The 18,254-nt window shown below is 36.6% G+C and overlaps 1 protein-coding gene across 2 annotated transcripts in view; it reads left to right on the forward strand.

The window, feature by feature from the left end:
• Positions 1-1,680: 1,680 nt before the first annotated feature.
• Positions 1,681-18,254, forward strand: part of ZFHX4 (zinc finger homeobox 4) — a 365,425-nt gene continuing 348,851 nt past the window's right edge. Inside the window, exon 1 of one of the 2 annotated variants that reach the window (XM_079796736.1) lies at positions 1,681-1,813. The gene's annotated coding sequence lies outside the window, so the exon portion shown is untranslated. The remainder of the gene's footprint in view (positions 1,814-18,254) is intronic. The other variant, XM_079796738.1, reaches the window with a different exon arrangement.

Below are 18,254 nucleotides of genomic sequence, written 5' to 3' on the forward strand. Positions count from 1 at the left end.
TTAGACACCTAACGGAAGCGCAGCATAAAATAACACCTCCACTGAAGATTTCCTTGGACGAATTAGCACTAGCTATTGGAAGACAATGGTGGATTTAATCAAAACAGCAGGCATGCAAGAATTTTACCCGTGAACCAGAAAAAGGAGCTAATTATAACCACTTTTTTAATGGAGCTAATTTGACTGAATGGATGCAAATGTGCTTTATTTATGGATGAAGAAGCAAGCCTTACTGCAATGATCTTGGGATCATCGTATCTGCTAAGCTTTGCAGCTCCTGTTACCTTCAGTACATTTTTATTTCCGGAGAAGGTATTTCTGTGTAAACAACGGCTAATCATGCAAAGGATTCATCGGAACAATATACTATGGTATATGAGATATAATCATAATTTTGCAGCCTCTCAGGGTTTCCCCTAACTTGGGGCTTTTGCAACCTTTGCATACAATGGGTTATGGTAAACAATAAATGAAAGATGTTAAACTGTTGTGATTTTTTAATGTGTAGTTTATTAATTTTAGCTTTCTTAACATGTTGATTCAGAATTATTTGGCAATTAGTCCATAATGAAAGGAAGGGAATTGTTGGGTGGGGTTATTATTATTTTTTTTTAATGCATTTGCAGTCTTCTTAGAGATCGGAATGTGTAGGTCCTACCAGCCCATGAGCTCTCTAATTATAAAAGAATGATAAAAATTTTTGACAATTTGAAGAATTGGTTTTATAATGGGAACAATGTGTTATAATCAGTAAAAGAAGAATTGTTGTGTTTTCTCTCTGGGTAGAATGTTCTTGAGTGGTTAACTCCTGTGTTGCTGATGAGAAGTAAATGTCTTATAACTGACTGTCTGGAGGGAGAGGTGGTAATGAGGTTGCTTTGTTCCTGTGCATCCTCACATTTCAGGCTAAAGTGCATTTTAAACATGTCCTTCTATTTCTATTATTTTCTTTCTCTATTTTTCTTTTCATCTTTTTTTTTTTCTGTCTTGCAATCTACGTTCCCTGAGCAACCACAGGAACCAAGTTACATTAAGCTTCAACACAAAGACCTTGTAAGAATAATGAATCCTCATTTGCATCGACATTTGTATTCAGATTTGCCAGGCTATAAACTTGGCAGATCAAGCGGAATATTAAGTAGAGGCTTCCATGGTAAATTGTGGCTCTTGAAATTACTAAGCCCCCCATCCCCATTTTTTCTCTCTATCTGTGGTGGCAGGTGAAGTCTCATGACTACTGGTTTCTTAAGAAACGCATTGGCCCCTTCATCTTTCAGTGTATGATGTCAGTTTCAAGCAGAAGGAGAAAAATCAAGTAGGAGGTATTCTAGTTGAAGGTACATTAACTCTAGAGGCCAGACACCATCAGAAAGACATCTGTAAGCAATTGAATGGTGTGGGAAAATTAATTATCATGTGTAGGCTAAGGTTTGATTTTTTTCGGTATATTCAAAATATATTAATCTCATAAAAGTTCATGCTCTTTTCTTAAAGTTTCTAAAGGATATAGGAGGACCAAGGCAAATCTTTACTCATGAAATATTTCAATTATGTCATTCTGAGTCATTGTTTCTGGTCTATTCATGCCCATTCTTGAAATACTTAGAATGCCTTCTTTTAATTAGTCACTACGGATTGTCTGATTCAATCCTTAGCTTTGCTTGATTCTGAAATGGCAAACTAGGAATCAAGAGTTACTTCTGTATAAGTTCAGAATTACCTCAAAAGTCCTTTCTACAATACAGTAAACAATGAGGTGAAAAATGCAGATGATAATGTCCATGTTTTATCCAGTCTATGTGATGCCAAAGAAGTGAGTAATTGGAAACATTTGTGCATGACTTAATTTTGCATGTATCATCCCATTGTTTCAGAATCTTGTAAACAGAGCCTAAAGATGCATGATCTATGAACAAACTCTCAGTTCTTGTCATCTTTTTTCTCTCTCAAACCCTTCACTAGTGGGGAATTATAAAATGTATTAGAAGATCATCCTTGACAATGGCTTTCCTTTTAAATCTTTATTTTTTAATTTAGTATAAATGATGAAATATAGTCTGGGTCTCCTATGACATTCCCTTAAAGTACATCATAAGAAATTGTGAGCTTTTAGTAACTGCTGTAAGAAACTGACTTAAGAAACTCTTACTTTAGGTTGAGGTAAGGTTTAGTTGTGTGTGATGGAATGAGAGGATGTTTCATGAAAGATACTGGACTTCTAAAAAAAATAACATGTACCGGTAAATATTTAGACTGAGGGATAACATTTCATAAGTTATCATAAACTTGTAAAAATAGTTATATGCATCTTGCCAAAAACAGGTATATTAGTATGATTTATATTAAAATATTACAATGTAACATAGTATAAAATAGGTATTAGATATTCTTAATAGTAACGGGGTTTTAGAATCTGAAAAGTAAAATGTAAATCATGACTTTTTGCGAATTACATGTTTGGATTTCATAATCTCATATCTTTTAAGGGAAATAAACTGTTAGATAATTTGATACCAATCACAACTATACTGAGAAACAAGAGTATCACCACTATCTGGCAAAATTTAACATTTATATTTACTTTTTAATGTGAGAAAGATGGAAGCATGCTAATTGTCATGACGTTGCCTTGATCTAGAGCAACCAGGGACAAACAGCATTTTAAAATAATTTTTTTTCTGAGGGGACTTAATGATAACACCTTATGATGAAATCTATCCATCAACTTTATAACAAAATGCAAACAAAAGTTATAGGCTGAGCAAAGACATCAATGCACCTTTTTAAACATGCTATTTCACATTAATCTGAAATTCAATTTAATACGTTTTAAATTGCACTTTTACCAATGTGAAATAGGTGAGGGGAGTTATGTATTAATTGTATTAAAATACATTTGGTTGTATATTCAAATAGGGTTTAGAAAGGAAGAGATTTATATTATACCTTTCTTCAACACTGCCCATCAATTTGAAACTGTCTTCCTTAATAAATGCTAATGATTTGGTTGGTTACATTTGTGCATGTACTTAGCTGATTAATCTTATCAAGAAGAGAAATTATAGCATCAGCTCTTTTGCTTCTAAACAGCAGGAGTGAGACTTCTCTCCAAAATATTGGTTTAACAGCCATGGAGTAAAGTAGGTACTATTTCTTGCCTTCCTTCTTGGGATTTCTTAGACAAGGCTCCCATTCATTAGCTATAGTCTCTTCTTGCTGTGGAGGAAGACAATTCAATGTATATCCTAAATCATAACTAAAACCAAAAAACACATTGAAACATATTTAGATTGCTGTACTCATCGAAGCTTAAGAAGGGAGCAAGTTGTAAAAGTTTTTGTTTTTTAGGAAAATAGCGCAATGACATGCACTCGGTACAATTTCACTATGTTCTGTTTCTGTTTATATCAGAAGATGTTTTTTACTAAATGGTAAAAATGCCATTACTGTGGGATCCTCTATAACTTATGCAGGACTGTTATTCTAACTAGCAGGATGATAGTCTCAGGCACGATGCCCAAGGACAGGCCGGGTCTCCCAGAGCTGGGTAGTCCTTGTCTTGTGTAGGGTGGCAGAACCCTGTGTGTGTTATCCTGAGAAACTGGGCTTCACTGAATTTAAAGTCCACACATTTCATTGGTGTCTTTGAGTAGAGTGACTTGGGGCTTTGCCATATTTATGAGGCACACAGAACTGTGAGACTGAGGCCACATGACAGAGTCCACGTGGGCTCATGACTGACCTTTGAAGTCAGTTCAGGCTTTTTCTTTAAAGGGAAACACTCAGCAGCATGGACTTTATTATAATTTCTTCAGCTCCTTCCAGCCAAATAATAGAGGGCAAATTCCTAGAACATAGAGATACATCTCTTTATATTTGAAAGGAAGGAAGTTAGGTAGGTAGGTAGGTAGATAGGTAGGTAGAGAGAGAGGGGGGGGAGGGGGAGAGAGAGAGAGAGAGAGAGAGAGAGAGAGAGAGAGAGATGATAGTTATAGGTATACTAGAGGCCCAATGCACGAAATTTATGCAAGGGGTTCGGCCCTCGCAGCCCCAGCTGCCTTTCAGCCCCGCCCCCTGCCCACTGGTCATTCTGGAAGGTCATCTAATTAGCATATTAACTCTTTATTATATAGGATGTACTTGTAGTATCTATACATGTATATATGATATATGTCACTTTCCTGTCTAATTTTAAAGTATATGAATTATTCCTGTTCAAAGAAAGAGTAACAGTTCGCAACTACAAACTCTTTCACTTAAGAATAGAATTATGTGTGTGTACATATATGGTATATGTATTTGTGTACACATACACAGCAAAAATATGTTTTTGATAGCATGAATGGATGATGGATGTATATATTAGTAGACATCATGAAATTACATGATAGGAGAAGACAGAAAAAAACCCAAATGTGTAGGATCAGTGAAAAATTGTCCTCACCTATAGAATCACTTGACAGTCTCTATACTTAACTAAAAAATGGGTTTAACTTTTATATTGAAAGTAGAGGCCCATTGCAGGAAGATTTGTGCAATAGGCCTTCCTTCCCCTGGCTGCTGGCACTGGTTTTCCTCTGGCACCTGGGACCCACGCCTTCGCTCTGGCTGCTGCCTTCTGTCTTCACTCTAGCCGGAGTACTGCTCCTGTAGCTCCTTCCACCCCCTGCCCTCCCCCTCATAGCAGGCATCCTGCCCCACCCAGCTGCTCTGCACCTGCATGCGTTCTGCCCAGAGGCCCAGAGCGGCTGGGGAGTGGGGCTGCCGCCATCTTTGTTGGGTTAATTTGCATACTCACTCCTGATAGGCTGTTGGGTGTTGTGAAGTGATGGTCAATTTGCATATTTCTCTTTTATTAGTGTAGATACTTGGTCTGCTCCTTTTACAGATGATTCACAGTAGAGGTCATTCAAAGAGTGAATAGAAAGCCTTAATGATAATTCAGTAATGTTGAGATTATATGGAGGATTTTGTTTTAATCATGAAATAAAACATGCAATTTTGTGATGATTAAAATAACATCTGTGCATTAAATTAATGTGCATTTAATTGCCTGCCTTAAAAACTCCTTTTCATGCTAGTTACTTACCAATAAATTAGAGTGAGATTTTACACAAATGTTATCTGCTTTCTGTTACCAGGTGTTGTGTAAAACATTTTAAACAATAACTTAAATAGTCTTTTTTATAACATCTCTGTTTCCGATTGTACTAAAAAAAATATTAAGTATAACACTCATCTAGTTAGCCATAAAAATAACAGCTAGAAATTCCTATTTTTATTTCAGAATTATTATCTTTTTCCAGTTGGACTGCAGACATTCTTTTCCAAGTGCCTCAGGTTTAAGGTCAAACATCTCTCTCCCCTCACTCCCCATGAAAAGCTTACCTGAATCCCATCCAATAAGATAATCACACTGTCCTTCAATCTTCTGTTATTCTTAATGCTCTTTATATTTAAAAGTATCTTTCTTTGTTTTAAAATCCTACCTCTTTCATGAACCTTTTGCTAATCAAGTGGATATGAGGTGGCACTATTTCCTCCATTTTCAAACAGCAGCATTTACAACCATAATGAGCTACATGTTTGTGATATATTTATTCATTTGTATCTACCCACATCATCATGGTGGCTGTAGCATTTTCATAGATATCAGTCAGGATACCCCTTGCATGAATGTCTAAATTAATTTAGAAATTCTTCCAAACAACACAAATTCCTGGAGGCCTTTTTTGTATCATGCACTTTTGTGGAATGTAGGTGATGATAACGATGAATTAGACAGATATGGTACACAAACTCTTAAAGTTGCAAGCAATGGGAAAATCTACCCAGAAAGACACATCAGAAATTGCAGTTAGGCAATTTTGTCCATACTTATGTATATATGAAGGGTCTTTTGAGATTCAAATTACAATTTGAAATGTTTCCTAAGCAGAATATAAACTTCCCATTCCAGTTTGATTTGGTAATCCTATGGCAGCTCAAACACCCTTACCAATGACAGCATAGAACAGATGTTCTCAACCTTTTTGGTCTCAAAACTATTTTATACTATTAAAAATTACCTTGGTGACAACAACTTTTATTCATGTATGTTATAGCTATTGATAATTAGCATATTAGAGAGTAAAATAGAAAATACATTTCTAAATCATTTATTAATTTGTTAAAATAACAACTACAAGCCCATTAAATGTTAACGTAAATATATACTTTACTAAAATTATGTCCCAAATTAAATTATGTCCCTTGTATTATCCTTTTATAAATCTCTTTAATATGTGGCTTAGGAAAATATGCTAAGTCCTTGTGTCTGGCGTTACATTGTATTGCAATATGTTATTTAGGTTGATGATAGGAAGAAAATCCAGCCTCTCACAAGTCTGTAAACTGGAAAAAAGAAAGATATTCTAGTGGCCTTTTCAAATGCAATTTGATATTTCTATCAGGATCTCATTAGAAACTTCATTAAGTATTGGAAATCTGTCAAGTTCATGTCGGCTTACATACTTTTTCCAAAATTCTATTTTCCGTGAAAGCTAAAATTTTATCAAAAAATACTATAAATTGTTCCTTAGGAATTACAGACTTTGTGTCTTTTCAAGTAGATATCTGTATATGCCTGTCAGAATAACCATAGTTTGTAGGCCATGTAAAATGGGGCGACTATAGCTCAAAGTCAAATTCAACCACACATAGCACGCTTTACCTAGAGATAACAATTATAACTTGTACTTCACTGTACAAGAGAAATTCTATATGGGTACTTCCCGTTTTGTGATAAAGGGTATTAGAAAGACAAGTAACTAATAGAGGAGATTTGATGAGATTAATTGCTTCCTCAAAGATCAAGGACTTTTGCCAGAAACCAGTTTGGCTCAGTGGATAGAGTGTCGGCCTGCAGACTCAAGGGTCCCAGGTTCAATTCTGGTCAAGGGCAGGTACCTTGGTTGTGGGCACATCCCCAGTAGGGGGTGTGCAAGAGGTAGCTGATCGATGTTTCTAACTCTCTCTTCCTCTCTGTAAAAAATCAATAAAATATATTTTTTTAAAAAATCAAGTACTTTTTAATTTTTAGTTCAGTATACTAGTATAACCCTGAAGAATACGTTGACTTTAATAAAAGTATTATTATGAAATGAGTTTTGACTTTAAGGACTGAAAATACCTCAGGGTTTCTCAGAGGTCTAAGGTCCTGCTTTGAAAACCACTGACCTCAAAGAATCTCAAACATAGGTTCATTAATCATTATCTGATATTCACGATTGACTAGGATTCATGACCACCTACAATAGCAACACCTAACATTGCCAAATTGTTTTACAAATAATTTTATATACATATTATCCTGTTTAATTCTTTCAATAAGCTATCATTATATTTTAAAAGAAAAAATTATAGCTGCATTTTACTTTTCCAAAGTCACAAGATCTATAAATGACAAATTCATATTTAGATCCAGGTTTTAGGTGGCCTAGTGTTCTAATTGCCCATAGTTGTCCAATATAACTCTTTCACAGCCTCTAATAAGTTAAAGAATAGTGAGTAAGTCTTGTACCATTAGCTGGATAGCAAGTCTCTATTTAAGCATTGGGGGAAGATTCTATGTATATGTATAAATCTTATTCCCATTCCAAACCCTTTATGGCATGGAAGTCCAATTTTTCATGGATTTCATCACAATCCAAAAGTATAATTATGTGATGCCTCTCAACATACCTAATTAGTTTTGTTGTTTTTTTTAACTGCTGTAATCATTGATTGCTGATTTGCTCATGATGTTAGCTGAAATAATCACTGACCATTTCAATGATTCACTGACCAGTTACTCTAACCTTCAAAATGAGTATATCAAATCTGTCTTGTAATCTATCAACTACATACAGAGAAGCTGCAAATGGGTAGACCAAAAAGAACTTACCTAAATCTTAAGGGGCACAGTGATACAGGGTACAGAAGTTTAAAAAATAATTCCTGAAACTTATGAAGGCCTCTTGCATAAGACCCTTAGTTAGCTCTATAAATTAAGAAAATGTTGCCTGGCCAGCATGGTTCAGTGATTGAGCATAGATCCATGAACCAGGAGGTCACAGTTTGATTCCCAGTCAGAGCACATGCCTAGGTTGCAGGCTTGATCCCCAGTAGGGGGCATGCAGGAGGCAGCTGATCAATGATTCTCATCATTGATGTTTCTCTCCCTTTTCCTTCCTCTCTGAAATCAATACAAATATATACATTTAAAAAAAAAAGAAAACGTTAACAGTACCATCCATGTCTTGGTTCCCTTATCCATTTAATGAGAGGACATTTCTATATGCTGTCTTGTTTCACTTAAAAATTTAATATTATATGCTTTTGATATAGAAATAAAAATGTTGCCCTTTTTGGCAGTCATCATTTTCTGGATTTACGATTTCTCTTTTTCTGCCAGTCTGTCTTTCACACTCCATGCTGAAATCTTCAAAGTTCAATTCATTGCTCAAACATATGTAGTTTTATAAAAGCTATTTACTTAATCAGCCTTTTAAATTCCTTAGATATATTTAATAAAATATTTGTGTTGTCTTCCACTAACTAAAATAAAATTATTTTTATAACATTTATGTTATAATAAATTTGGGGTGGAGTTTATAGAGATTGATTTCTTCCTAAAGGTTCATTATAATCCATCCTGAAATATTAATAAGCAAACCCCTAGAGCTATGTTGGGGGGAAGAGAAGAGAAGCAAGTTATGTTTGCTTGTAATTATTGAAATTATAGAAGCAGACGTCTTCCAGAGAAAGAAACATAATCACAATTACCTGACCTGGAAAGAAACTTTTTATTTATGCAGCCAAGGGACAGCAAATTATTGGTAGTGAGAGCCTTTTTTTTTCATTAAAAGGGCTACTTTACGTAGTTATAATATTTTTATTTATGTTAGGACACTTATCCCTTCCATCTAATGTTGAAATGAGAGACACCCCGTTATCACCAAGAGTGTGTTTTAAACCAACTGTGCTCTGGAGCCTGGGCTTTGCTGCTTGGAAACCACCTGCATGTGGCCTGGTGACTGGTTCTTTCCAAATCTCTATGGGAGAAAATGAACCGGGTGTCCAGGCTGCTGAGGGGGTGTGCACCGTATATGCATGGCCAGCACTGGTCTCCAGCACTGCCTACCCCACCTCTGATGATGAGAAGTGACCGCACAGGAGGGGCAGGCCCATAGTAGGCAGTCAGTGCACGTTGGTTCCCTGGAGTTGTGCATATTTATTCATAACCCTAAAGTGCAAAATGTTTAAAAATGGAAATACTATTTTTACTTATAGAGTGATGTGGAAAGATGATTATAATAAACATTAAATAAAGATAGCAAATAACAGCTTGTAGTTACTATTTCAATTATATACATAAACAGTGAAGGGTGGCCACTGAATGGCAATGATTAGAAGACTTTATATAAATTAGGCTATATCTATATAATACAATATTATGTGGCAATTTAAAGCAATATAAAGCTATAATGTGTTCATATGGAGTGATTTCCAAGATAACAAATTAAAAAAAGCAAAGTGCAGAAGAATGTATCTATTATGCTTCCATATAGGTAAAGATATGTACATACATGTAAATATACAAATGACAGAAGAATCACAAACAGGCAAAAACAGTTGACTCTGGGGGGAGACAATTTTCACTGAATACGTTTTCGCATAGTTTACTTTATTTAAACACCTGTACATTAGTTACACTAGTTTTAAGATAAATAATAGTTAAAATTTAATGTAAAATAGCAATGATGATATTTATAAGGTGGATCTCAGATATGCTCTCCACCCATAGAAGCAAATAAAAATGGACAAAGGGTCAGTTTTGTCATTATACTTGCTTAGCATTTTGTGAAACCAAATAAAGGCTATTTTTAAATATTTCAACACATGAATGCATACATTCACAACAGACAGAGCCATTAACACAGAACAGACAGAACTAAAATATATTGATGATAGGATTGCCAGATAAAATGTAATATTTTTATTTGTTATATCTGTCAACCTTTAGTGTAAAAAAGGAAAAAGTGTTCTGAATTTGTAGAATATTATGTATATTCATTGCCAAACATTTAGAGTTTCCAGGTTGTCAATTTTTTATTATTGTTGAGGAAAAATAGACTGCTCTTTTAATTGAATTTTTAAATAATTTTTGAAAGTATTGAAAAAGTAATAAATTACCCTCCAAAGTCAAAGGTATAAAAGTTCATACAACATGTATTGTGGATACAATTTACCTTTTCACATTTATACTCCAATACTTTCTTATTAATACTATTATATTACAAGCAAATTAATCCTCCCTATCTTTCAGTGACCATACCTTATTACTGAATATTTTCTTCAAATCTAACTCTGACTTTTACACCTTTCTGCCAATCCATGCTGTCCATGCATCAGAAATGACTGCATGAGCTCTGTTCTAAAAGTTTCATTTTCTGATGTCATTTGCATAGCACTTGTTTTTTAAAAAAATATATTTTTTTTATTGATTTCAGAGAGGAAGAGAGAGGGAGAGAGAAACATCAATGATGAAAGAGAATCATTGATTGGCTGCCTCCTGCACGCCCCCTACTGGGGATCAAGCCTGCAACCCGAGCATGTGCCCCCGACTGGAATCGAACCCAGGACCCTTCAGTCTGCAGGCCGACACTCTATCCACTGAGCCAAAAAGCTAGGGCTTGTTGTTGTTTTTTTAAAATATATTTTTATTGATTTCAGAGAGGGAGAGAGATAGAAACATCAATGATTAGAGAGAATCATTGATCGTCTGCCTCCTGCACGCCCCAGGCTGGGAATCGAGCCTGCAACCCAGACATGTTCCCTGACCAGGAATTGAACCATGATCTCTTGGTTCATAGGTCGATACTCAATCACTGAGCCATGCCAGCTGGGCAGGATATCACTAGTTTTACAATGTCTTCTATTATCAGAATGTTTGTACATACCAATGTCTGAAATAGATAAATAGAAACACCATGAAGCACCACAGAGTCCAATAGGCATGGGGGCAAATGGCAGTTGATCGTTCAGCCCCGTTGACGATTAAACCCCAGTCAACCTAGAATCTCATAAAATAGTCCCACTTTATAGTTGAAAATAGTTTCTGAAATGATCCTCAGCTTATTTTTTTCTGGGCTAAACAAATATATAAGTTCCATGTCTTTTATTTAAGATTTTCACTTATTTTCTTTCCCTCTAACCCAGTGGTTCTCAACCTTTTTAATGCCGCGACCCTTTAATACAGTTCCTCATGTTGTGGTGACCCCCAACCATAAAATTATTTTCGTTGCTACTTCATAACTGTAATTTTGCTACTGTTAATGAATCGTAATGTAAATATCTATGTTTTCCCATGGTCTTAGGCTCTATAGCAGCGGTTCTCAACCTGTGGGTCGCGACCCACAGGTTGAGAACCGCTAGCAGGGTCGCCTAAGACCATCGGAAAACACAGATATTTACATTACGGTTCATAACAGTAGCAAAATTATAGTTATGAAGTAGCAACGAAAATAATTTTATGGTTGGGGGTCACCACAACATGAGGAACTGTATTAAAGGGTCACGGCATTACCATTCATGCATTGCTCATTGGAACCCTCAAGTTCCTCAGTTGTGCTTTAGGCTGTGGAGTGCAGAGGGGCATTATACCCTAGCACAGTGGTCGGCAAACTGCGGCTTGCGAGCCACATGCAGCGCTTTGGCCCCTTGAGTGTGGCTCTTCCACAAAATACCACGTACCCTAATTAAGTTAATAACAATGTACCTACCTATATAGTTTAAGTTTAAAAAATTTGGCTCTCAAAAGAAATTTCAATCGTTGTACTGTTGATATTTGGCTCTATTGACTAATGAGTTTGCCGACCACTGTCCTAGCAAATCAGACCAGTGCTGAATGTTTTCCTTCTTCACGCTAAATTCCTTTGGAGTCTTCACAGTGTAATTCTTAACAAAATGGTATGTTTAGACCTATACATAATCAATTCCTACATTGCACTAGGACATTTTTTTTCTCTTTTAAGTGATCCTTGCAGATTAATTTAGCCTTTTTTTTCAGCAAGGACATTTGGACTGTTATTCCTAAACTACAAGGGGCTATTTCTCTATTACCTGATGCTATTATAAAACACCAAGGTTTGTAGTTTGTCCCACCTTTCAGTCCTTGATGTTTAAACAATGATTCTCAAATCCCAGACTGATGCTATTTATTGATGAAATTTCTTCTTCTCTATGGTGATAAACTAATAAATGCACTGTGATGACTTTTTATAAAGACATCTTCGTTCACTTTTTGTGTGAAAATATTTCTCTCATATACATGGTAGTAGATTATAGTAATTATTTTCCTACTTTCACTAAAATGTTGACTATCTAATGTGAGGCCCCAATTTTCTTTTACTTTTTTATTCTTCTATAATACCAACTTTGATGCCACTAAGTTAATAGTTGTAAAAGTAGCAATAATAAGGATAGCTAATACTTACAAGTTACTTACGTGCAATGGATTGTTCTAATAACTTTAGATATATTAACTCAATGCAACAACTCTCTGAGGAACTTACTATTATTGTTAAAACATTAGAGACAGATGACTCTCTTCTTAGGGGCTAATACAGCTGGTAACTTTAAGTTGAAGCCAATGCTCATTTACCACTGCAAAAATCTTAGGGCCTTTGATAACTTAGGCTGAATCTCCTCTGTCTGTGCTCTATAAATGGAACAACAAAGCCTGGATGACAGCACATCTGTTTACAACATGGTTAACTGGACATTTTAACCCTCTCTTGAGATCTGCTACTCAGAGTAAAATATTCCTTTCAAAATAGTTTTTCTCATTGTCAATACACCTGGTCACCCAGGTGCTGTACCTCTGATAGAGATGTACAAGATGAATGTTTTCATGCCTGCTAACAAGCATCCATTCTGCTGCTCATGGATCAAGGAGTAATTTTAGCTTTCAAGCCTTATTATTTAAGAAATATATTTCATGAGGCGGTTGCTGCCATAGATAGTAATTCCTCTGCTGGGTATGAGTAATCTCAAGGGAAAACCTCTGGAAAGGATTCACCGTTCTAGATGCCATGGGAACAGGACAAAATATCAACATTAACAGGAGTTTGAAAGAAGCCCTCATGGGTGGCTTTGAGGGGTTCAAGACCTCAGTGGAGGCAGTAACTGCAGATGTGGTGGAAACAGCAGGAGAACTAGAGTTAGAAGTGGAACCGGGAGATGGGACTGAATTGCTGCATCTCCTGATAAAACAGATGAGGAGTTGCCCCAGGCTATTACCAACCTTATTATTTGTTTGTTTTCTTTACACTAAATGTGAGTTTAGGTTGGAAGGTAAGTACATCGCCGTGTTTAGTAACAAATACAACTTTGATTTGTTGGCTCGATGTGTGGGTTGCTAGTGAGAATCAAGGAAGGACAGGGGTGAGGAAGATTGGTAGTAGTTTAGGTTAAAGGCTGGTAAATAGTACCAGTAGGTGCTGTGTAAATATTGGCTTTGTGTCATGTACTGTTCTAAATGTTCTACATATATCAACTCATTTAATACTCAAACAGGAGGCAGGTATTATGAACCCCACTTGCAGATGTGGAAATTGGAGGACAGAGAGATTAAGTAACTTGAGCAAAGACACACAGCTAATAAGTAGTAGATCTTGGATTGGAACCTAGGCAGGGGAATTCTAGAGTCCATCCTCTTTTATTGTTGTTGTTTTTTAATTGATTTTTAGAGAGAGAGTATGGGAGAGGAAGAGAGGGAAACCTCAATGTTAGAGTGGAACATCAATCTGCTGCTGCCTGTTGTATGCCCCCTATCAGGGATTGAACCCACAAACCACGCATGTGCCCTGACCAGGAATCCAACCGGCAACCATTCAGTGCACAGGATGATGCCTAACCAACTGAGCCACACTGGCCAAGGCTACAGTCCATGCTCTTAACTTACATGAAACTACTTTCAAAATGAGACATTTATGAAGGTTTAAATTGGCATAAATTCAGATTTAGTTTTAAGTAAACAAATGTCAGACAGTCTGAGCACCAAAATATGAGCTATGAAGGATCAGAAAGAAACACGCTTTGGTAAATAGAGGAAGCAACTCAGAGTTGTATATATTGGTTGTTAGAATTGGCTCTTTGGGGAAATAAAATTGATTCTTCTATCTCTTACATTTCCCCCATCCCCACTTCCTGATAGAGAGCCTCTTTGTGAACCATTCCTCTATAAAGTTCGCCTCACAAATGGAACTTGAAGCTTCTAAGCACAATGGCACAAGGAGAAAGAGAGAACATTACAAAGTCTTCATTAATTTAGCCAACCCTCTCATTTTTATAATAAGAACAACAAAATCCAGGGAGGCTAATGGCTTGACAAAGGTGGTACCCTAATTGGTGTCACAGCTGAGTCTAAACCCCGGGCTTGCTAACCTTCCACGCATGGAGGTTTCCACAGCCTGAGGCCAAGAATCATAGGATGCATTCTGCCAAGAAGGAAATTGAAAGAAGGAGGGATTCACGGTGGTGCCCATCTGGGACTGGGGAGAGAGGGAGAGGCAGTCTACTTTAGTGCTTCCCAGACTTTTAAATTTCATGGAGCAGTGAAATTTCAAATAAATATGTAAGTTCCATCATGGGGTTGCCAACATGTTCCTTTTGCCAAGAAAAGACATTCAAAAACAAACAAAGGCCAAACAAGTATAAACCACTTTCACCACCATTTCACACAAGAACAGAAACGGCCCTAGTAGAGTTTAAGACGCCCCTTTAGATGAAATTAAATCAGCGCAATGAAAAATTCACCTTCTTGTGGCTTTTCTTCATTTAGCTGAGGATGAATGCACCCTTCATCGTGGCCAGCCCCAGGCTGGTAGCCAATAGTTCAGCACTACCAGAATATAGACTAAGCCCCAATCTGAGGCCCAGAGAACTTGCTTTCTCCTGTCACTCATGGACCCTGTGTGACAAGGACCAAGCCCTTCCATGGCTCTGGACCTCAGACTTGTTCATTCCGAGAGTGAGACCTTCTGATCAGCTCGGCAGCGCGAGCATTGTAAGAGCACGTGATCGTCCGAATCAGACCAACTCTACGGATGCTTCTGAGAACCTGGCTCCTTCGGAAAGCCACTGTCCTGAGCTGGAGCCTCAAGAGAAAATGCTGACCAGTGAGGAATGGCCTAGTGCTGCCCTACCTCCCACTCAACACTTCACCTAAGTCCACTAGTAGCTTTACAATGCCCTTTTTATGATAGCTGTTATTCATGATGCCACTATAACACTATCTTTGTAGATAAAAACAAAAACAAACAAACAAAAACAGAAGTGAAAGGAGGGTGGGGGTAGAGAAAGAAGTGGAGGGAGGATGAGTCTGATGATATGAACCTTATTTAACCCTTTGCACTCGCTTGCTTTTTTCTCGATTCCTTTATTCTAATGCTAACTGTGTCGAGTCACACTCGACATCCGAGTGCAAAAGGTTATTAAAAGTAAGTCACACCACCTGGCTGGTGTTGCTCAGTGGTTGAGCATCGACCTATGAACCAGGAGGTCAGGGTTCAATACTGGTCAGAGCACATGCCAAAGTTGAGGGTTCAACCCCCAGTAGGGGGAGTGTAGGAGGCAGCCAGTCGATGATTCTCTCTCATCATTGATGTTTCTCTCTCCTTTTCCCTTCCTCTCTGATATCAATAAAAATGTATTTAAAAAGAGAAAAGTAAGTCACACCAAGCTCTGCTCTTTACAAAGGGTCCCCAGTCTCAGTGTCCCTGCCGGTACATTTATCCCTGTGTGTCCATCAATGCACAAACCTAAGCAGGAGAAGGGAGTCAAGCTGTCCAACGCATCAGCGGAAGAGGTCTATTTCCTTCTTACTGTCCTGGGGTCTGCAGAAGGAGCCAGAAAACCCACCTGCACCGACAGGGTAATTCTAGTGCAGCCTGGGAGAGAGAAGGCGGACTCTTTGGATCAAATAGTTTAAAAGGTGAGAGAATAAACCACAGGAAGCCTAGAAGCAACGAGGTAGAAGCAGATTTAACTAAGAATTTCCTTCCCTGGGTCTGTGGTAGTCACACCCATAATGTAATTATAACCTAGCATTTGCATTTAATTACACAGGGTTGAGGAACACTGTTTTTTATAGCAAAGCTGAACCAAAGGCAGAGCATTATTGCCAATAGGTTTTGTATTTCTATCACAAGGAATGAATATCAGTGCAGGCAAATGTAAATCTTGGCTAAATAAGACAGAACAAAGATGTTTATTGTCATGCCAAACACAGACATATTTGCACAAAGAAATGGTACAGATAAGCAAATGTTACAAACTGACTTAGGCGCAGAGTAATTTCTCAATAAATGTTATATGTTATTATCATCATCATATTTGAAAAATATGGTTCAATATTTTTTTTGTTTCCATGTCCATTAAATAAAGTCTACAGAAAGGTTAGTGTCAGGCCTTCGAGCTACTTTTTATACGGAAAACCCACAGCGTTCAGTGGAGCAGTATACACCTCCTTTGGTGTTATTCCACTTCCTTTTTTTCTGTCCTAAATTCTAGAGGTGTTAAAAAAAAAAAGGGTAAGGTCTTTCCTTGGGATGGATTTTGTGGTACCAACCACAGGAATTTCACATGACTTTGGTGCATAAGTAATTGCTATCATGAAAATTCCTGATTTTTCAAAAATAAATGATGCATAAAAGGCACATAAAAGTTCAGTTAATAAGTCCCAATGCACTCAAGAACATATCTTAGCTCAGCCAATGGAACTAGTCTTTTATTCAGTAGAGACCTCTTAAATGCATTGCCTCAGTGCACAGTAAATCTATTCTTCTAGCAGGTTTATACCTTTATCTGGTAGTCAATTAAGTAGCCTTTCATGAAATGTAGCAATGACATACATTTGTGGAGGGAGGTATATTCTTATAACTTGTCTGATTATCTTTGGGTTTTAGCATGTATTATTTATGAGTATTATTTCTCGAGCAGGTTTATGCCTTCATCAAGTAATCATGAACACATTTTAAGTATAAATATGGGTCTACTGCAACTGGAAACCACTATGGTTTCAACAAGGTTCATTCTTGCACAAATATCTCATTCAATTTTGAGGGAATTGTATTCTGTGAATAAATATATTTTGCAATTTTTCCTCCTCACTGTCCAAATTGTAATACCTATACTACAAAGAAAAGCAATCATCACTGTCGCATGCATCTACTAAATATTTCCAGCTATGGAAATGCCATCAGCTTGTTTCATACATCTGAGATGAACTGAGAGAAAAGCTTTTAAAATGCAATGGCAAGGGTGATAATTCCTCAACCTAAGAGGAACTTCCCAGAATAAATGTCAGAAAATGTATTGATACACATTTGGGAGACAGACTATAATCAGATTTTTAATGTTCTGGATATTAGAGTTTTGTTCTTGCTTGTTTTTCTTAAATGTTCAGTCTGACTGATGAATCATTTTTTCCCTGCTGCAAAAGTAAAAAAAAAAAAAAAGAAAAAGTAAAAAGTATTATTGTATCTGCAGAGAACAAATCTTTAATTAAATTTTGAATAATTTATTTTGCACATAAACAAAACAATTGAAATATTAGATGGATCAAAGATTGTAATGTTTGCCTCCAATCTGGTCATTAAGCTACCATTTTAAGCAGCCACCCGTTGTTTAATTAAATATTTTTTAAGTCACTGTTACTTTGGAAATAAAGTAGCTATGTGGGTGGATAATGTTATAATCTAACACTGCTGTTATCTTTTCAATGTAGACACCAGGCCCAATCTACAGATGAATTAGCTGTTCTTAAATTAAGGAATATTATGAGTCAGTAATGGTATGACATTCTTTTTTATGACTGTAGCTCGGGTTATAATGTGACAAGAAAAAAAATGTAATGTTTCCAAAATGACAGTTTTTTAGATTTGTGTTGCCTGAGGTAGTTCAGCTGAACAATAAACTATAATTTGATTGATAGGAAATTGAAGTGGTTCATCTAATCTGCCAGTCTAGCCTACCCCAGCTTTGGCTTTGCATGTATGATGATGTATCACAGTTTGGAGATAATATTGTTTGTATTAGACAGGAGATTTTCTTCCTCCCACATCCAAAGGAGAACTTGATTACCTAAGAATGATCAAAATATGCCGTGGATTAGCATGGAATCAAATTTGTTGGCATATAAAGTTATAAGTCCAAACTACATGATAGCA

The sequence above is a fragment of the Cnephaeus nilssonii genome (assembly GCF_951640355.1).
Source record: "Cnephaeus nilssonii genome assembly, chromosome: 18".
NCBI lineage: Eukaryota > Metazoa > Chordata > Mammalia > Chiroptera > Vespertilionidae > Cnephaeus > Cnephaeus nilssonii.